At 41.4% G+C, this 19449-nt stretch overlaps 1 non-coding gene across 1 annotated transcript; it reads left to right on the forward strand.

Moving 5' to 3' along the window:
* The first annotated feature begins 19090 nt into the window (after positions 1-19090).
* Positions 19091-19197, forward strand: LOC145080674 (small nucleolar RNA R71). The gene has a single exon (XR_013695266.1). It is a non-coding gene; the product is annotated as a small nucleolar RNA R71 (small nucleolar RNA).
* Positions 19198-19449: the final 252 nt, after the last annotated feature.

Raw genomic sequence — 19449 nt, forward strand, 5'->3', positions numbered from 1 at the left:
ACAAGAAGATTCAAAATGTGTGCACAACATCTAACATGAAACAACCTACCATCACACGTAAGTTTTCTCACGCTAGAAAAAAATTCAGTCTTCTTAACGCCCTGTCATTGTATGCAACATTGTCTACATATATCATGAATATCTTGTCCTTAATTTCCCAATGCTTCAAACATTTATAGATACCATCAGAAATATCAAGTCCGATACAAGGAGGAGGAACATGTACAAAACTCAAGACACGTTTTTGCAATCTACAAAAGCAAGTCCATATACCAATATAAATATATTAAGTAAAATGGAAAAACCTTATTAAAAAAATATAGAAAGAAATCAAACCTCCAATTATGATCAATAAATTTCCCTGTGATAACCATGTACTCAATCTTCTAATGAGATGACTTCCAACAATTAGTGGTTAAACTGATTTTTGAGACTGTTTTGTAAGAGCTTTTAGTATTTTTTTTTCTTATGCTCGTGTATCTTAAAACAATCCGATTTGGTTGATGTCCTGTTTGTTTTCTCAAATAATGGAGTAGCTATCTTCATCATATGCACAAATAAATCATCCTCCATAATAGAGAAAGGTTACTCGGTACCTAATACCAAAGTAGCTATTGCTTCTCACATTTTGTTACTATCATACTTTGCATCCTACCTAATCAATGAAGGGAGTTTCTCATGTCATGCATCCCCATCATACCTAATAGGTGGACAATTTAATAAATTATGTTTTTCTTCATAATCTTTATGTGGCTTGTGTAACATCCATAAAATTCATAAAAATTTAGAACTTTTTCAAGCATTCAAAAACCATTATTTATTAAAAAATGTTTTCAAAATAGTTCATATCATAGTATCCCAAAAATCAAATCATAAAAATGTGAGGAGGTGCACGATCATGCCTTTGCCTTCCCGCAATCATCAAAAGTACCTGAAACAAAATCCAAAAGTGTAAGCCTGAAGCTTAGTGAGTTCCCCCAAAATACCAGAGCCATACAAACCATAAACATATCATAATAAACAACATGCATATATAGTCTACAGTATGACTGGACCACCCTCATCGGGCCTTCAGTCTATCTGGCCCACTCTCAGAACCTTCAACATGTCTGGTCTGCCCTACAGGGCCTTCAGCCTGTCTGGACCGTTCTCCGGGCCTTCGGCCTCACTGGCATACCCCATTGGGCCTGCAGTCTATCTGGGCCGCCCTAGGTATGTTGGCCTACAGCACAAAGCGGTTCCGCCTCAACCCACCCCCAAGCATACAATCAACACATAGATAACAAATGCTAGCATGTATAAACAGTCAAACCGATCTAACATATCACTAATCATAACATCATCCTACATACCAGGATACCGACCTAACAGGTCACTAAACATAGCATCATCCTATATACTAGGATACTAACCTAACAGGTCACTAAGGGTCCGTTTGTTTACCTCTTAATAGCAAAATTAAGAGGCAATGTCTGAAAAATTCAGATTCAGATCGTTTGTCTGCATCTTAATTTTGACCTCTTAAAACTCTATTTGCCTCTTATTTTTTCAGATCTTGAGCAGTGTCTGAAAAATAAAAAAAAAAGAAACGCGTGCCTATTTTGCCCTAATACCCATCAAAAGCATTCTGCCGTTTTTCTTCCATTCGCTCCCAGCAATCACCGTTTTTCTTCCATTCGCTCCCAGCAATCGATCCGAGCCGCTCCAATCTTGCCCGTCGTCGACGAACGTAGCCGCTGGAACGCAGCTGCTGCCTGATCGTCCCTGGAACAAGCCCGCTGCCACCGATCGTCCTCCCACCTCTCGCCGACGATTCAGGTATGTCGCTACTCCTCTTAAAATCGATTTATTTGCTATTCTTCTTTCTTCCTTCTTTTGAAAATCGTTTTCCTTGCTGCTCCCAAACCTGGAAATCAAAAATCAACATCATCTTATGTTATTAGTTCCTGATTTGTTAAAAAAACGAAATCAAGTATGTTATTTGTTTCTGAAAATCGTTTTTTTTTTTTGCTATTCTTCTTTCTTCCTTCTTCTGAAACCGATTTCTTGCTGCTCCTAAACATGAAAATCGAAAATCCATATCATGTTATGTTATGTGCTCCTAATTTCTTAACCTTCCCTTCGTGAGTAAATTTCACAGCATTGCTGCAGAAAACGAGATAAAATTTTATAAAAAAAGGTTCAGTAGTTCATTTATACATACATGGAATATGTAATCTTTCATGTATAAATAAATAATTCATTTGGGAGATATGCATTTATCTTGTGTTAAGAAACGTAGTAGTAATAATACCTGATCAAGTTGGTGAGAATTTGTCGAATTCGTAGAACATCACCAATAACCTGAAAATGAGTTATGATGTTAATGTATAATTACTTATTTGCCCTTTATATATAATCATTTCAAATAAACAGAGATGTAATAAATTTTTTTGTATAGCATCATAAATTAACGATTTTTCATGTGCATACACTTCCAAATAGAAATTACTAAGCGTAAAGGGTAAATATGTCAAAAAGAACTTGCCTCAATAGGGACATCATCTGCTACATTTCCTTCCAAAATTAGCATCTTTTTCAGCGATGTTGCGGCAGTTTGTAGTACATGCTTGATCACCTCACGAGGCCTAAACTTTGTAGCTTCAAGCTTCATAACACCTGAAAACAAGCATATAATATGTTCAGATTTCTGAATCTTCTATAAGATACATACATGGAGTAATACATAGGCTTTATCCTTATTAAGAAGTTATGGATTCATGATTCATGATTCATGATTCATTAATAAACAATTATTTCATTATTAATACAAGAAAGGACAAAAAACTTGACCTGATTCGACTTTTGAGAGGTCAAGAATGACATTTATAAGTTGAAGAACTAAATCACCCAAAGATAACATGACACTCAAGAGTTGCTTTTGATCTTTATCGAGTTTTGTTGTTGATAAAATCTCTGCCATGCTTACAACTCCTGATAAAGGAGATCTTATCTCATGTGACATGGTTGCTAACATCTGTTTTGCTCTCATTGTCTCCTCTACAAGAAAATAGATTGCATATAACTTTAATAACCATAAAAAAAATAAGAGAACGTATAAGAAGTAACAATGTACTTTTATTTATTTTTGAAATCATATATGCTCTTGATGTTAAATGAACGAATCCTAATGTTTTCAATGGACATAATGAAATGTTGATATGTTCTATGTATAGGATTATATGTTGATATTATGTGCATTTGTAATGCATTATATGTTGATGTTATGTGTATTTGTAATGCATAACTTGTTGCTAAAACATGCATTTTTTTTGTTGAATTGATCAAAGAAATGGGAGAAAAGAAGGATAGGATTAGTTGGAAGGTAGAAGGTGTAGAGAAAACATTTCTAGAAGCTTGTTTACGTGAAGTTACGATCAATGGACGGGAAGGGAGTAGTTTGAAAGCACTTTCTTGGAGAAATGTAGCTGAAACACTAAATATTGAACATAACTTTATTGCCGACCAAAAACAAATGAAGAACCGTTATGACTATCTAAAGTCAAAGTTTGGTGCTTTTTTGAAGTTAAAAAACAAAACCGGTAATGTGTACAATTCAACAACCAACACCTTCAATCTTTCCAAAGAAGAATGGGAACTAGAAGCGAAGGTATTTTGTTAATTTATAAAAAATAGATTATATTGTTTTTAAATAATAAAATATTTTTTTTCCAAACAGTCAAACAAACATGTGGATTCTTTGAGACGCACACCATTACCGTATCCCGACCTTTGCACACAGTTGTTTGAAGGCGCGACTGCGACAGGCATGCATAGTTGGGGACCAACTTCTACCCTTCCCCGTCCTACTCAAGACTCAAGCCACTATAGTTTGCATGACTTTGATGACATCGATTGCACTCAACAAGAAACTGTAGGTCTGATTGACGAGTCATCTGCTCAATCAAAAAAACAAAAGACTACAGATACGGCAAAGAGTCAAAATAAAAGTAAAGATAAGGGTAAAGATAAGGGTAAAGATGCATCAAACTCAAGATTGCTTGAAATCGGGGAAGATATTGCCACAGTTGCTAAAATATTTGTGGAAAAACATTCTTCTTCAGATTTGGGTGCGTGTATGGAAAAGCTGGAGAAGTTAGGATGGGGAATATTTGATCCAAGATACACTACTACTGTTGCTCTTTTTGGTGAAGGCGTGGATAAGAGACACGTATGGTTAACCATTGATCCAGCTATTTGTGAGAATTGGGTCAAGACTGTTGGAGCGCATTATGGAATGTTTCGCTAAGTAGATTTTTTGAATGTGTTGATGGTTTTTTTTGGATAACTAGATGGTTTTTTTTGGATTACTTGATGTTTGGTTTGGATTACTTGACATGAATGATTTGATGTTTTGGATTACTTGATGTTTTGGATTACTAGATTATTATATGATATGAATGACTTGATGTTTTGGATGAATTTTTATGTTATATGTTGTTAATATAATTGTTATGTATTTTCAAAATAACAGATTGTTTATGGATTCGGATGAAGAAATTGCGTTTTTCCTGTTACTATGTTGCTATTGGTTGAATCTAGCATCCAATAGAATTGGAAGGGCAATTGATAATGATTCGTAAATGAGTGGTCATCAACATACGCAAGAATTGTTACATGGAACTTCTACACAATGTAAAGACCTGATGCGTCTTTCACGTGAAGCATATGTACTTTTATGCAATCATTTTAGACGAAACAATTGGTTGCAAAGTAGTAGGCATATAAGCGTTGAAGAAAAGATGGCTATGTTCTTAACTACTATAGCACATAATAAACGGTTCAGGATTATCAAACGAAGGTTTCAACACTCCACAGAAACAGTTCATAGATGCTTTCATGAGGTGCTAAATGTAATGATGATTTTTGCAAAAGAAGTTATAGTGCCAACGAATTCTAATGCAACTGTGAATTCCTCAGAGAGGCATCGTAAGCTAAAAGAAATCTTTCCTGGAGCAATAGGTGCGCTAGATGGAACTCTTGTACATGCAGTTGTGCCTGCTGATCAACAAACTCGCTATAGGGGAAGAGGAAAAGGTGAATGCTTTCAAAATGTTTTAGGAATTTGTGATTTTGATATGATGTTCACATTCGTATGGGCCGGTTGGGAGGGTATAACACATGATTCGCGAGTTTTGAAAGAAGTTGCATGTAACCCGACTTCAGGCTTTCCGTTCCCTCCTCCAGGTTTTTAATTCTTTTTAAGATTATTCTAAAATACGATATTAAATTTCTATATATAATACTTCCTTTACTCATGTGTACAGATAAATATTACCTTTGCGATGCTGCATACACCAACACTCGTGGATTTATGACTCCTTATCGCAACACGAGGTATTGGTTAGCCGACTATCGACGGCGACGTCCGTTAACTAAGGAAGAAAAATTCAATCATGCACATGCGCAACTTAGAAATGTTATTGAACGTGCTTACGGTGTTTTGAAGGCGAGATTCCCAATTCTAAAGCGAATGGCTCCTTTTCCTTTTTCAGTGCAAAGAGATATAGTCGTTGCTTGTTTTGCAGTCCACAATTTCATAAGGAAATGCGATATTCATGATGAGTTATTTATGGTGTTCGAGGAGAACAATGCTCAACCACAAGGGGGACAAAATGATGGCGAAAACGTACACGATATGGAATGGGGTTCACAAGGAAATGAATACATGGATAATTTACGTGACCAGATTGCGAATCAATTGGGGTGAAATTAAATTTGTAGGATTTTATTTGGATATTAGTATGATATTGTGGATTTAAAAATATTTATGTTTGATTTGGATTTGTGTTTAATTTTGATTTATGCTAAATTTGGATTGTATATGGTGTTTACATATTTTTTAATACATAATTAAGAATTTTTATTAGGTTTTCTAAATAAACAGTTGAATTTAATAAAAAATAAAATAGAAGGGTAAAATGGTCATTTTAATAATTCAGCAGAACAATTCAGAGGTCCCAACCAAACAGCATGTTAAACATTCAGCTCTTAAAATTTCAGACCCTCTTAGAAATTCAGACCTCTTAAAAATTTAGATCTTAAAAATTTAGATCTTAAAAATTCAGATCTTGCCAAACAGCCCCTAAGCATATCATCATGCAATAACTAGGATAACAATCCAATAAGGGTCGGCATTGGTGCCTTCGACCCTGTTAGTATAGTGAGGACAACTCACCTCAGAATGTCGATCAGAATTGAAATATCAAACTCCCGAAAAACGGCTCCAAACACCAACACCTACAACAACAATTGATCCAACTCCATAAATTCCCAAAATACCTTCATAAGTCAAACTGGTCAACCCTTGGTCAAAGTCAAAGTCAACGGTCAAGGTCATCAGTCCATGTTGACCCAACTCGTTGAGCATAGCTTACATACTCGTCGAGTTCCTTCAGAACACAGAAAGTCGTGAAAACCCCAATCAACTCGCCAAGTTACCAAGTAACTCATCGAGTCCATGCATTATCCAGAATATCGGGAAAAACCCTAACCAACTCATCGAGTCATCTCGTTAACTCGTCGAGTTCATGCATAATCCAGAAAGCGGGAAACCCTTATCCAACTCGTCGTGTTGGCTATGCAACTCGTTGAGTTCCTTCAGTCCTTTTCTCATTCAGACGCTTTTAAGCGAAACCAAGGCTCCAAACTGGAGATCTAGTCTCCTAGGGTGTAGTTATCACGTAAAGTTGCTAACTTTGCATGCATGCAAGGCTTCAAGAAGCTAAAATAATAAAAACTATCCTTAGGAAGAGGTTTAGGACATGGAAAAGGGCTAGGGCTAGATAAAGTCGAGAACTTTATGTTCATGAGGGCCTAGAGGAGTCCAGATCTGAGACCACGTTCTCAAGACAAGCTCAAACCCGAGAATGACCCCTTTTTGCACTGAAAATGCCCATATACTAAAATAAGAAGAGATCTAAGAAATGGAAAGCCAAGGTAAAGACTTTTTTTACCTTCAACTGGATGCCAAAACGATGTAGATACTAGATCTAAAATCTTCTTCTCCTTCGAAGCCTCTAAATCCTCAATCCTCTTCAACAAATGAACCAAACACACACTTTTAGCCTCACACATGCTCAAAATAGGGTTAGATTGATTAGGGTTTGCTTCTAGATGTGAAAAGTGGCAAGGGTGGCTGGGGGAAAGGACTTAAGGTCCTTTAAGTAGGGTGCAAACCCTAAAAATTAGGGTTTTCATGCATACCCTCTACTCGTCGAGTTGTGATCCTCCAACTCGTCGAGTAGGTTTCATAAACCACATGCCCATATCCATCTCTACACGACGAGTTGGGGCAGCCAACTCGTCTAGTAGGTCTCTAATAATGAATATAAAAACATTAAAATTTATACCTAGGAGTCGGGGTGTTACAACTTGCATATAAACAAGTTCCTTTTTAATGTTGGTGTAGTCCCGCTTTCACCATATGTTAACTTTGGTTTACAATGCTGACACCAAGCTTTTATGGTACCATTAGATAGAGTCACAATAGTGAAACCTTCCCATGCATTTGATGTTTTTTTCCGTTTTCGTTTCATTACTATTTCCTCTTTTCCCCTTGGATTTTTGCATTTTGTTGTTCAATATTGCCATTGTCACTTAGAATATGATTCTGAGGAGTTGGTTGTTCATCAGCATCTATATTTATAGGCACAGATTGCTCCTTATTCTCAACCCCTTCCATTGGATGAAACTCTCCGACTACTTAATCAAATTGATTTCCGTAGACAATAGACTGAATCAGAAGAAAAACAAACCTAATAAAATCAATAAGAAGAAAAACAAACCTAATACAAATGAAATTAATCAATATTAATCCAAAGTAAAATAAAATTAAAATTAACAAAGTTGTAACTATTGTGAGGTCATGCAATCGATTTAGGGCTTTAATATGCAAAATGCGTCTTAATGAAGATCTCAAAATTACAAAAACCGATAACAGATTAATAAAGAACTGATAATAAAAACTGATCCGAGATGAATATGCAAAATTCACCGATATGAGACGTAAATGAAACAAACGCAGATATTGAAATTACAAAAACTGATAACAGTTTAATAAACAACAAACATACAATTCAGTTGTGTAACTTTAAAAATCGTATGAGATAAACCTATTTCAGAAGGGGATAAGCACATATATACTGCTATAGCAAATTATGAGACGGTTCTCCATGCCGGACGACAACGCTCAATTGAAGGACAAACTTCGATGTTCGACTGGTTGTCGTAGTGCATGATCACCGCCGATTGAAGTAGCCGGATTAGCAAATCACAAAAACAGGGCAGACTAGAGAGACTTGAGGAGTAGCGGATCCATTATTTGATATGAAAAAAGACAAAACTTGAATGAAACTTCCCCTAAAGACCAAAAACCCAATTCCCTAATTTTCAAAATTTGTATTTAATATATAAAATAAAAAATAAAAAATATTTATTATATTTATATATAGGCTCGTTTAGGTTCACGAGCCTAATCGATCTTTGTTATGTAGGCTCGAACTCGAGATCATTTAATAAACAAGCCTAAAATTAGGCTCGAGCTCGACTCAGGCTTGTTAAATACCGATCAGTCGAGCTTTAACCGAGTCGATCCCGAGTAGCTCGCAAGTAGCTTGACTTGTTTGCAGCCCTACCTAACTTGACCAAATCTTGAAATAAGGTCTCGCATACCCAATCCACAGGTCCCTATGTACCATTCATCCCACACCATAGATTTGAACATATCAATGATCCTCTAAGAAGAATTCCCAGTTCTCCCCCACTTAGGGTTCGATTTACGACCCACTGGTGTTGCAATTAATCCATATCTCAAACCGACTCAACCAAGTACAAACCATCTCTGACTCTTAGAATGTATAACACACACAAGATGATCTTCCAGATAAGGACCGAGAAACCATAAGGGATTATGAATCTCAGATGAAGACCTCATAAATTTCAAATCATAACCGTTTCTAACATTGCCAATTCCATTTAGATGCATAAGCTATAATAGACAATCCATTCATGAAACCAACTTCCTATCTAGCAAAGAATGGGCTTCTACACTCCTGACTTAAAAATCCCCAACCATCAATTCAGTGCGAGGATCATTTATAAATACAAGAGGCATCTTTCTCAATTTGGGATATATCAGAGACAACAGAAGTTGGCATTCCCAATCAACTAGCACCTTACCTGACTATATTCAAGGAAAGTAGACCATTGATCTCATCTCATCGCAACCATACCACAAGGATCCTCTTATTCATTCCCACACCACCATACATGCTGCGAAAAACTGCAATGATGTGCACGAAAGTACCCACTAATTTTAATATTTATAACCTAACAAACTTAAACTAACTATGCAATTATAGGCAGTGTACCTAGTCAGATTACAGTATAACTTGGGTAAGTCGGGTGTCGATCACAGGGAACGGTGTTACTAATTAATCTACTTGCTATCAAATTAACCTAATTATTAACAAGTTTAGAAAGGGTATTATGTAACGTCCCAAAATTCAAGACTAAAAATTTCTTTTAATAAAACATTACTTTAAAGCGAAGTCATCATTCCAAAACATAATCAGAGTATTAATTTCCAAAACACATGTTCGTTATTAGAGTAAACATTCCCAGGCTGTCTAATCTATGGTGTGTGCCATGCGATAACCCCGAGCTCTTCCCTCCGCTACCAGAAGTACCTAAAACCAATACTGAAAACCGTAAGCACGAAGCTTAGTGGGTTCCCCACCCTACCACATACCATGCATAACCACATACTGGGCCACGCCCTTTATCCTAGGCCTCACCCCCTACCTTGGGCCTTGCCCGCTACAACGGCCCCACCGCTCCAGGCCCCGCCTAGCTTCTAGACCCGCTCGGATACAGATCTGTTTCACTTATGCCTCGCCTGTCACAGGGCCTCGCCCGCTAACATATAATAGCACATAAACATATCACATCACATAAGCTAAACACATACTAATAGATCTTGTCCTAAGGCCTCGCGTGTCTCTGGGCCTCGCTCTTGTCCTGCTACTGATGTGTCATGGAACCCCATCCACACTCCTGCTACTAGTGAGGTACGGGCCCAACCCACCCTCACTCCTTCCCTAACTTTGGCCTCGCCCCTGATCTGCTGCTAATGAGACGTGGAACACAATCCACACTCTGCTACTAGTGAGTTACGGGACCTCGCCCACACTCACCTCCTCACCAGGCACATACAAGTATCACACAGACAATAAGTATAAACTATCACATAACCCATTCCTTAGGCACCCGCCCGCTATCATTGGACCTCGTCCTGAATATCTTACTAGCATATTGTGCCTAGGGCTAACCCCTGGGTCTTCTACTCATAACTACATGGGCCGGCATTGTGGCTGTAGACCCATTCACACAAAAGGGAAACTCACCTGCACTGGCTGAACTTGCTGATGATCCCACTAGTTGCTGCCCGGCAACTTTCTGAACTCCTGCTCCACTAGCCCCCGAACTACCAATACCAATGCAACACTTAGTCTAACTGACCCCCGAAAGACAACCAAGTCAACTCTGGTCAACATCAAAGTCTTGGTCAAAGTCAACCTTCCAAGTCAACCCTACTCGCCGAGTCTGCCTATTGACTCGCCGAGTTCATATGCTCAGAGTCCTTCCATTCGCGACTCGACTCGCCGAGTCAGTCCATGACTCGCCGAGTCTACCGATTTCCGAGTCCTGTCCTTCCCAACTCACCGAGTCTCCACTCAACTCAGTGATTCGAGTGGAGACTTGAAGGGTTTGGGGTTCTGCGTCCTGACTCGCCGAGTCCAAGAACAAACTCGCCGAGTCCAAGGCAATCTTCATCCTACTCGACGAGTTGTTCATCCCACTCGTCGAGTTCCTCCTAATCTTCATGCTACTCGCCGAGTCCACTCAAAGGACTCGCCGAGTCCATTCAGATCTTCATACATGCAGAGGACTTTTGAGTCATGCATGGACTCCAAACTATAGATCTACGCTTCCTAAGCCTATTCCTCATGTAAAGTTGCAAACTTTACGTGTAGAGAAGTAGATCTAGGCTAAACACTCCATAAACTGGGGTTTAAGGCAAAGAGGCTCTACAATCAACTCAAGAACAGACACTTTATGCTTCACAAGGCCAAAATATGCTTAGATCCAAAGTAGCAACTTCAGATATGGCTTCTAACTCAAATGGATAGCTAATCATGGCTAAAAAGCACCAAAACTCACAACCATGATAGATCTAAAGGAGGGAAACGATTTAATACCTTCAATAACTCAGAAAGTTTCCCCAAACTTCAGATCTAAGGCCAATCCTTGAAGCTTCAATGATTCCCCTCCTTCTTCTTCCTTCAAATCACCCAAAAATGGCTTGGAAGCTTGAATGAGCAACAATGGGGCTTAGGGTTTGATGTTCTGGTTGAATGAGGAAGTAAAGGAACCCTAGGGGAGAGAATGAGACGTTTAAATGGGCTCCAAGTCCCAGATTTAGGGTTTTCCTTCTTCAGACTAGACTCGCCTAGTCTCCTTGGCCGACTCGCCGAGTCGGTTACTTACTCCTTGACCCGGATCCCGCTCAGACTCGCCGAGTTCCACCTTGGGCTCGGCGAGTCGTCCCTTAAACTTAGGGTTTCCTTTCCTTTCTTGGCCTTCCTGAATTTTGGTGTTACAACTCTCCCCCACTTAAACTAAACTTCATCCTCGAAGTTTGCTATGGCCCACCGCCAGCGATCTGCTTCCAATACCCTACTAATTACCCCAACACCAGCTGCCTACCGTCGCTGGTCTTCCGCCCGGGCCTTCTGACTAACATAAATCCTTGCGGATAATAGTCTTGGGTCAACCCTGACCCTGAACATTCTGGAAACACAACTTACTCAACCGAAAATCCTTCTGGTACTCACCGAGTACTGCACTGAACCCATATGGGTTCACCCCTTCTTTCCTTGCGCGATTTCCTTGCCTTCCCAAGGCGATGCTCCATAACCAACTATTTCCTCTGTCACTGTGAAGATCCTATCTTCACCAAATCCATTACTTCCGCTACTTCCAGTACGGGTCATTATCGCCAGTATCCACTGGGCATTTCTTTCTACTATAATTTGGTGTCGAGCACCCCACGATCAACTAACTGAATTCCACCATAGACTGCTTACCCGCACTACTACTGACTGAAAATTCTGTCATTCCTCATCTGACTTCCTGATGAACGGAGACCACCCTAGTCCCTACCAACCTATCAATATTTGGATTACCGGCTCCCACCGGTAACTAGACCCAACACAACTCCTAGTCGCTCCCAACGACTTTCAAAGAAACTTCAACCACCTATAACTGATCAATCTATTCTTCCATACAGGCACTACAATTCCTGGGATCCCCGATCCCCTATCTTGACACTATGGTCCCTACCAGGTCCCACCTATGCTGCTAAAACTCATGGGCCTCGCCCACGGGTCTCACCCGCCTCTATCCTTCTAGTCCTACTTGTCTAGCCACTCTCGCTCGGGCCTCGCCCATGGGTCTCACCCAACCATACTACTGAGCAACCCTCTCTCAGGTCTCACCTATACTGCTATTCTCATATGGGCGTCGCCCACGGGTCTCACCCAACTATATCCTGGAGTGGCCTCTCCCAAGGTCTCACCTCTCTAGGGCTATACAGGCAAACTCCCTATCATTCTCATCCACTACCCATTCCTGATCCCTATCTGATCACTAGGAGATAAGGGCCTCGCCCAACTCCGCCAACGAAGCTACTATGGAATGCTACGGCTTACCCGCAGTCTTCCATCACCTTCCATCACTAACTGCTAGTGAATCCTACAGCTGCCCCATAGTCTTACAACACTTTCCACTACTAACTACTAATGAATGCTACGGCTACCCCATAGTCTTACAACACCTTCCACCACTGACTGCTAGTGAATGCTACGGCTGCCCCGTAGTCTTACAACACTTTCCACCACTGACTGCTAATACGAAAGCACCCCGTGCTATCAGTTCTCAAGATCCTCCTTCTGACTCACTCGAGTCCTACAGGCGATCCTCCAACCTGAATTCCCAACCACATACTAACCATCACCAATACACGCACTGGCTGAGGGGGAGTTTCTCAAACTCCTAACCCTGAACTCCTCAATCCATCAAACGTTGTACCACTTCCTTTCCTTCTCGGAGGCTGCGCACACATTCTGGATCTTCGTGCTCTTACCTTTGCACACTCGGAGGATTCACCCCCACTTTGATCCTGCTTACCCCTTGCTACTCAACGCTCGAAGAGAAGTCCCAATCCTTGCTACCATTCCATAGTCAATCGGCTAAGGGACCCAAGCTTACCATAGTTAAGGATCTAACCAATCCATCTCTAAACTTTACAACTCCGAACTAGCGAGACGTACCAAGTTCCTCTCGATCATGCTACAATTACTGCATCCTATATAACCTTCTCCAATAGGGCACATCGCCTAACTACCATTCAAATATCCAAGGTATGCAGATGGCATATAACTCGAAAACAAGCAAGCCACACAAAAATAAAATTCTCATACCGATAATGATGCAGAACCATAACAATATAATCATGCACAATTAAAAGAACTGAAAACCGAAGTCGCATACCTGCAACGTCCGATGCTACTCGCGCCTCCAAGGCAGTTATCTGAAAAGCCCTGCCTCCTACCGCAGGCGCCTCTGCATGGCCCTGACGGCCGTCTGTGATCCTCAAAGTTGCAGGGGCAGGTGCCATCACCCGTCCTGCCGGAAGCAAACTGGGGCACTGGGCCTTCTTGTGGCCCTGCTGATTGCAATGAAAACATATCAAGTCGGATCCCTGAGTAGTGGTAACAGTACAATCCCTGCTGAAATGACCAGTCCGGCCGCACTTGAAGCAGCCAGACTCACCGCCGCTACCACCCCTGCACGTGCCCCCGTGCGTCCTGCCACACTTCCCGCATCGGCTGCGGTGCTGATAATCCCTCGATCTCGAATCCGACCCCTTGGGCCTTTTGCCCGAACCCGCGGCTACCTGAACCTCATCCGACTTCCTCTTCCAGATCTGCTCCAAATCAATTTTGCTCTCTCTGGCCCGAGAAATCATATCTTCCAGCATCTTACAGCCGGACCTGCTCACGAACTCCCTGATGTTAGCCCTCAACATCTCATGGTATCGGGCCTTCTTCATCTCCTCATCTGCGACATACTGCGGTACAAGAAGAGCCCTCTCCCTAAACTTGGCGGTGATCTCCGCCACAGTCTCAGTGGTCTGCGTTAAATCCTGAAACTCCCGTGCCAACTGCTGCACCTCAATAATCGGCGAAAACTCCACCCTGAACCTGGCCGAGAAATCGCTCAATGTCATCGCGTCCAACGAGGCATCATCCCCCAGAGCATGACCAATCTCCTCCCACCAATACCTCGCTCTGTCCTTCAGAAGACACGAAGCGAGTCTGACCTTGTCCCCCTCAGGACACAGGCTCGTACGGAATGCGTTGGTAACATCAGCCAACCATCTGTTGCTAGCGATGGGGTCCCTAGACCCATGATAATCAGGTGCCCCGCAAGCCCTGAACTCTCGAAATGTCAAGGTACACGCTCCCATCAAAGCCATCATCTCCGTACGGAAGGCTCCCAGCCTCTCATCCAAAATCTCCAATATACCCTCCTTGACCGTGCCAAAGATCACAGGAGTCTGATCCAGAATACTGTGCGTGACCTTGGCTGATATTAACTCCCTCATTCGCTCCTCGAGCTGCCCGGCTCCTGAACCTGAGCCTGATCCCTCTCCGGCGCCTGGTCCGCTCACTGGTCTCTCTCGCAACGTCATCATGCTGAAAATATAATACATCCTCTATCAGAATACTTATAGCTACTGCGAGACCAAACACACGCGCTACCAGGTTCCTGGTCTTGTCTCGGCCCTTCCCGAATCGAGTACGGATCCTCTGCATTCAGTAGTATGGGCCCATACTACCTTCCACATCTATCCGTACTTTCCTCAAGAATTGCTTTGACTCCAGCGGGTCCCTTTTCCACTACCACTGCTCCTAGCACTATCTCATCCTAGGCTTACCCTAGGGAAGCCTCTGACTCAACTCAAACCAGTCCTCAGCTGCTGAAGGTCCCCTTGTGAGCCGTTACCTGGATACCATCACATGTGACGAGGCTCAGATAATCCTTCGAGTACAAGACTCGTCCCTACAACGGTTGGACTCAAACAAGAGCTGCGAAATAGGGCCAAATCCAGCACTCTGAGATTATTCAACCCTGATCACATGTGATGTGATGTATCCACCTAATAGCTAACTCCCATCACTCGGAAACCCATATTGCACAAAGCAAGCAGCATTCAGACAAGGGAAAATGTAACCATAACATACTCGATCAATCATAATCTCATAGCAAGAATCTGAACTAGCATGCAACACAAACTCATAAACTCAGGCATAACCTAAACAGGCTATCCTACTATTGTCTAATCAGCACTATCATGCAGTCCAAAACACATATAATAGGCACATAAGTCATCCTCCCTAGATGCTTAGTCCTAATCTAGCATGCTGTTCTACTAACTGATAATCATAACATAAACTTGTATGGGTATTTTGGGGTACTTACTTGAGCTCAGCTGATTGCATGCACCACACCCTTTTTCTCTTTTCAAAGTTCTTTTGTTTCTGGATTCTTTTTGCTTTTCTAAAACTGCTTCATTCTAAAACCTTCCTTTTTACAAAACTGTCTTTTCATTTTTTTGAAAACTTTTTATCTGACCCCTTAGTATGAGTTCAGGCACACCCGAGAGTATGCCCGAATCCCTCAAACCAAGGCTCTAATACCAACTTGTAACATCCCAAAATTCAAGACTAAAAATTTCTTTTAATAAAACATTACTTTAAATCAAATTTATCATTCCAAAACATAATCAGAGTATTAATTTCCTAAACACATGTTCGTTATCAGAGTAAACATTCCAAGGCTGTCTAATCTATGGTGTGTGCCATGCAATCACCCCGAGCTCTTCCCTCCGCTACCGGAAGTACCTGAAACCAATACTGAAAACCGTAAGCATGAAGCATAGTGAGTTCCCCACCCTACCACATACCATGCATAACCACATACTGCACATACTGGGCCTCGCCCGCTACAACAGCCCCGCCTGGCTTCGAGCCCCGCTCGGATACAAATCTATTTCACTTAGGCCTTGCCTGTCACAGGACCTCACCCGCTAACATATAATAACACATAAACATATCACATCATATAAGCTAAACACATACTAATGGATCTTGTCCTAAGGCATCGCCTGTCTCTAGGCCTCGCCCTTGTCCTGCTACTGATGAGTCATGGAACCCCGTCCATACTCCTGCTGATAGTGAGGTATGGGCCCAGCCCACCCTCACTCCTTCCCTAACTTGGGCCTCACCGCTGATCTGCTGCTAATGAGATGTGGAACACCATCCACACTCTGATACTGGCGAGTTACGGGACCTCGCCCACACTCACCTCCCTACCAGGCACATACAAGTATCACACAGACAACAAGTATAAACTATCACATAACCCATTCCTTGGGCACCCGCCCGCTATCATTGGACCTCGTCCTGAATATCATACTAGCATATTGTGCCTAGAGCTAACCCCCGGGTCTTTTACTCATAACTACATGGGCCGGCATTGTAGTCGTAGACCCATTCACAAAAAAGGGAAACTCACCTGCACTAGCTGAACTTGCTGATGATCCCACTAGCTACTGCCCGGCAACTTTCTGAACTCCTGCTCCACTAGCCCCTGAACTACCAATACCAATGCAACACTTAGTCTAACTGACCCCTGAAAGACAACCAAGTCAACTCTGGTCAACGTCAAAGTCTTAGTCAAAGTCAACCTTCCTGGTCAACCCTACTCGCTGAGTTTGCCTATTGACTCGCCGAGTCAGTCCATGACTCGCCGAGTCTACCGATTTCCGAGTCCTGGCCTTTCCAACTCACCAAGTCTCCACTCGGCTCACTGATTCGAGTCTCAACTTTAAGGGTTTGCGGTTCTGCGTCCTGACTCGTCGAGTCCAAGAACAGACTCGCCGAGTCCAAGGCAATCTTCATCCTACTCGACGAGTTGTTCATCCCACTCGTCGAGTTCCTCCTAATCTTCATGCTACTCGCTGAGTCCACTCAAAGGACTCGCCGAGTCCATTCAGATCTTCATACATGCAGAGGACTTTTGAGTCATGCATGGACTCCAAACTGTAGATCTACCCTTCCCAAGCCTATTCCTCACGTAAAGTTGCAAACTTTACGTATAGAGAAGTAGATCTAGGCTAAACACACCATAAACTATGGTTTAAGGCAAGGAGGCTCTACAATTAACTCAAGGACAAACACTTTATGCTTCACAAGGCCAAAATATGCTTAGATCCAAAGTAGCAACTTCAGATCTGGCTTCTAACTCAAATGGATAGCTAGTCATGGATAAAAATCCCCAAAACTCACAACCATAATAGATCTAAAGGAGGGAAACGACTTAATACCTTCAATAACTTAGAAAGTTTCCCCAAACTTCAGATCTAAGGCCAATCCTTGAAGCTTCAATGATTCCCCTCCTTCTTCTTCCTTCAAATCACCCAAAAATGGCTTAGAAGCTTGAATGAGCAACAATGGGGCTTAGTGTTCGATGTTCTAGTTGAAAGATGCAGTATAGGAACCCCATGGGAGAGAATGAGACGTTTAAATATGCTCCAAGTCCCGGATTTAGGGTTTTCCTCGTTCAAACCAGACTCGTCGAGTCGGCTACTTACTCCTTGACCCGGATCCCGTTCGGACTCACCGAGTTCCTCCTTGGACTCGACGAGTCGTCCCTTAAACTTAAGGTTTCCTTTCCTTTCTTGGCTTTCCAGACTTTGGGTGTTACACTTTATCTGATTTTACAAGATCAGACGAACTTAACTCAAATTCAATCAATAAGTAAAACAAACTCTTGTCTAGTTCGAATCCACTTCGTCCTTATGGCTAGCTAATAATTATGGATTATCAAGTTGGTTTTAATTGTATTATTAATTTAATTCTAACTTTACCAATAATTAATTAATTCATGTCAAACTATGTATGGTCACACACAATTAAACACAGAACCAATTATGAATATGAATATGCTATGTAAGATTTATTATGTAAACGCAACTATAGTCACAATCCATGTTCTCTAGCACAGCTAAGTTTATTTATTCTAATTACTAACTAAGATTGGTCAATCTTAGCTCTAACAATTTAATGTTCACTAAATCATTAGGTAAACAAGTTCATGCAGTTAATGGTCACTATAAGCTACACATAACATGACGTTAAGCAACTAGAGAAACAAACACAAGCATGCTAGGTAACTAAAAATCAAACACAAGCAATTTACCAACTAAATAAATCCATAAAAATTAAGCTATTCATAAGTTGGAACCTTCATCTAGCTAAACAAGAGTAGCTAGATTCAGCTGCTCATAATAGCAACTAACACACTAACACAAATCAAAGTATAGTGAAACATATTCTAAGTAACAAATAAGTAAACTAAATTATGGACCTTCACACTTTTGGTGTTCAAAACCTCTTTCCAGTACTTTTCTTCTTTTTGCTTCTTATATTCTTCATATGGCAGCCACTCCTTCTTTGGTTTCCTCTAGTCTTCATCAAACTTATCCCCACTCGAGTAGCACACTTGAGCTTTTCTGTTCCCAAACTCATCTAAATTGTAGTCCTTGCTCAAGTGCGGACCACCACACCTCTCACAACCCACTCTTATGGCATGAATTGAGTGGTCCATTTGTGTCAACCTCCGGTCCATATTATTTAGCATAGCCATCATGGCTGCTATTTCTTTAGTTTGGGATCCTCCGCCGCCTTTAATTCCATCTTGCCTAGGGTTGTGGTATTTGCGAGAGTGCTTCGCGAATTCTTCAATCAGTTCCTTGACCTCCCTTGGATTTTTCTTTGTCAAAGATCCTTGAGAGTCAAGGAGTTGTCTTGTCATAACGTTGACCCCATCATAGAAGATTGACATCTCTTGTTGCACATTTAGATCATGCCGAGGGCAATTTCTGAGCAAGCCCTTGTACCGCTCCCATGCTTCGTATAATGACTCCCCCGGCTGTTGCTCAAAGTTGGCTATTGCCTTCTTGAGTTTAGCTATCTTGGATGGCGGGCAAAACTGGTCCAGGAATTGCTCGCGCATTTGAGCCCAAGTGGTGATTGTACCCGGTGGAAGTGATTTTAACCACTCTTTAGCAGCTCCCTTGAAAGTAATGGGAAGCATCCTAAGCAATACGGTGTTTCTGTTGACATTTGGGACATTGAAGTAATCCGCAATGTCATTGACTTCATCTAGATGCTTAAAAGCATCCTCATGATCTTTCCCAAAAAATGGGATATCCTTCAG

Source organism: Lactuca serriola, chromosome 1 (assembly GCF_051521515.1).
Source record: "Lactuca serriola cultivar US96UC23 chromosome 1, Lser_US96UC23_V15, whole genome shotgun sequence".
NCBI classification, from domain to species: Eukaryota; Viridiplantae; Streptophyta; class Magnoliopsida; order Asterales; family Asteraceae; genus Lactuca; species Lactuca serriola.